We start from the raw sequence: 2,661 nt of genomic DNA, 5'->3' as shown, positions 1-2,661 counted from the left end.
GACAGACACAGAGAAAGGAGAAGACAAGACACACCGAGAGGGATAGACACACGAACTCTTGGAATATGGCCCTCGTTCATGAACTGTTTTTCTTCTTCGTTCTTCCCTCTTTTCTTACGCGGTCACCCTTTCTCTCATCGTAATCTTCTGTCCCGCTGTTTACTGTGGACTCCGTGCACTTTTCCTTCTCTCTCTTACTTTCGCTCTTTCTTACGTTACCGAGGCGGGGAAGGTACAACACGACGATTGAGAGAGAGAGAGAGAGAGAGAGAGAGAGAGAGAGAGAGAGAGAGAGAGAGAGAGAGAGAGAGAGAGAGAGAGAGAGAGAGAGAGAGAGGGAGAGAGAGAGAGAGAAACTTGGGACTTCGACTCACGATTCCTGTCAAGTTATTTTCAACTAACTTTTTCTTTTAAAGACAGATCATTTCAGACTCAATAGTAACGAGACTCCGATTTCAAAACAACATTTTTTTTTTTTTAAAGACAGAAAAAAATAAATAAAATCACACATACAACGAACGAACTCAGGGACTTTGGCTTATCCCTGGCTCTTGCAACGCTGAAGTCTGCAATGATATTGCAATTCGTACGAGAGCGATTGCTTGACTATGACACCTCCCCCCCTCCTCCTCCACCGTCCCCCGTCGCCCCCTGCCTTCTCCCAGTCCCTCACTTAGTCACCCTCTGCAACTGAGTGCTTTCAACAAGCAACGTTACACAAGTAGTTTCCGTACTTAGGAAAACCGTTATTTTTTTCTGACTGTAACATATGTAACTTTTCTCTCTCTTCACAATATTGTAGATATTTACAAATATACTTGTTTTTGTTTAATGAACATTAAGTTGAACAAGTACGAAGTTCATAAATCCAGGGAGTGTAAGTGGGCTGAGGCGTGTGTGGGCGCCTCGTGGTGGGCCGTGGGCGGCTGAGGCGGCTAAGGGCGTGGGCTGAGCACAGGCCTACACCGCTGCTGCCACCGCCATCACCTGCCTTCCTCGCCGTACAAAATGGCCGACGCGGGGTTGCCGAAGGTGGCCCAGGCCGGCCCGACCCTCGCCACTTGTTTAATTTCCAAAAATTACTACCAATTAACAAGCAGAGTCTGGCAGAACCAATGAGAGCTCACTAGGGGGTGTTACGGACCTGCGCAATAACCACTGCGCACCGGCGCTACTTTCCCCTCCCCCCCCCCCCCCCCCTCCCCCCCAAAAAAGACTGCTGACTTTCGAGGTCCTCGTGGCCAGCACACCGACCGACGCCCGGGACCAGAGTCGGGAAGAGAGCAAAAGCCTGAAATCAAAGACTGAAACAATGCTTACTTTCAGGAGAGGCGAGGAGACCGCGACGCACGTATCCTGCAGGAAAGAGCGAGGCGACGGCACTGGCGCCTCGCAGGCCACATATAGTCCACTATATGCACCTCCAGCGAGACCTTAGGCCGCTACTTTGCCTGTAAGACCACGGAGCTCACACATTCTGATCAATCTTGACTTGAGCCACTGACACACACTGGTCTGGCAGTGTCGCCACCCAGACCTGCTAAGGGACTGCGTGGGTGGTAGCAACTGTGCAACACTGCACCACTCCCAAGGTTCCAGGCGCCTCCGCACGCTAGGGAGGCGCACACGCGAATGCCTTGTGAGGGACGCCAAGGCTCGCACGGTCCCGCGCCGGCTCGCGCACGCGCCCCGCCGAGTGGCCGACCCTACGCGCAGGCGCCCACTGGCCAGTCGGCCTTGAGACTCCGCCCTCGCCCCGCCCCTGGCCCCGCCTTACCCTTCAGACGGCCAATCCTCGCGCAGGCGCTCGGAGGGCGGGGCCTAGGTGACCAGTGGCGGGCAGCGGCCGTCAAGCTATAGCAGCCCTTCGACACTGACCATCGCGGACTCCAGCACTCGGCCGCCACCATGGCTGTCTACCTGCATGACCCGGGGGCCGCCACCGCCGCCGCCGCCGCCGCCGTCAGGTCATAGTTGAATGACCTCGCACGTCACCACTGCTAGCAACATGACTTGACTCCCGAGACCAGGTCGATACTCGTCATTGAGACTAATCTAGTAAGAGCGGTGGCTAACAGATGGCGCGAACAGCCACTTTCCACCAGCTTGATGGCAGAGTGTCAGTGTTGAGTCAGTCGGTCGCAGCACGAGCAGATGAGCACGTGTTGTGGAGGCGAGTCACACGCGGAACTCCGAGGACCGAACGCCTCACCTCAAGTGTGTCGAACGAGCAAGATTCAAAGAAAAGAAGAAAAAAAAAAAAACATCAGATATAATAATAATAAAAAAAAAAAAAAAAAAAACAGAGACACAATAAGACAACACCAAAAGGTTCATGTTTATCTCACGTGAATGGCAGTGAACTACTCTTTTTAAGTCGCATGAATCTGTATGTTGTTCAAGTTCCAACTCCTTTTGGTTTGCGCGGAAATGTTTTCAAAGTTTTGTCAGTTTCTTCAGAAGTGACACGAAAAGGAATTCGATGCTTTCCAATGTAGTTACGATAAGTTTCTTTGAGCTTCATTCGGTGCACTCAGATATATGATATATATATATATATATATATATATATATATATATATATATGTATGTATATATATATATATATATATATATGTATATGTATATATATATATGTATATATATGTACATAAATGTGTG

The 2,661-nt window shown here is 50.3% G+C and overlaps 1 protein-coding gene across 2 annotated transcripts in view; it reads right to left on the bottom strand.

Moving 5' to 3' along the window:
• LOC125028594 overlaps window positions 1–1,641 on the bottom strand; it is a 52,765-nt gene extending 51,124 nt beyond the window's left edge. The window contains exon 1 of one of the 2 annotated variants that reach the window (XR_007115117.1): window positions 1,321–1,641. The gene's annotated coding sequence lies outside the window, so the exon portion shown is untranslated. Of the gene's footprint in view, window positions 1,166–1,320 lie in introns of those variants that run through there. The other variant, XM_047618053.1, reaches the window with a different exon arrangement.
• Window positions 1,642–2,661: the final 1,020 nt, after the last annotated feature.

The sequence above is a fragment of the Penaeus chinensis genome, chromosome 9 (genome assembly GCF_019202785.1).
Source record: "Penaeus chinensis breed Huanghai No. 1 chromosome 9, ASM1920278v2, whole genome shotgun sequence".
Lineage (NCBI taxonomy): Eukaryota > Metazoa > Arthropoda > Malacostraca > Decapoda > Penaeidae > Penaeus > Penaeus chinensis.
The sequence above is the reverse complement of the archived record's forward strand: the minus strand, read 5'-3'. Positions and strand labels throughout refer to the sequence as shown.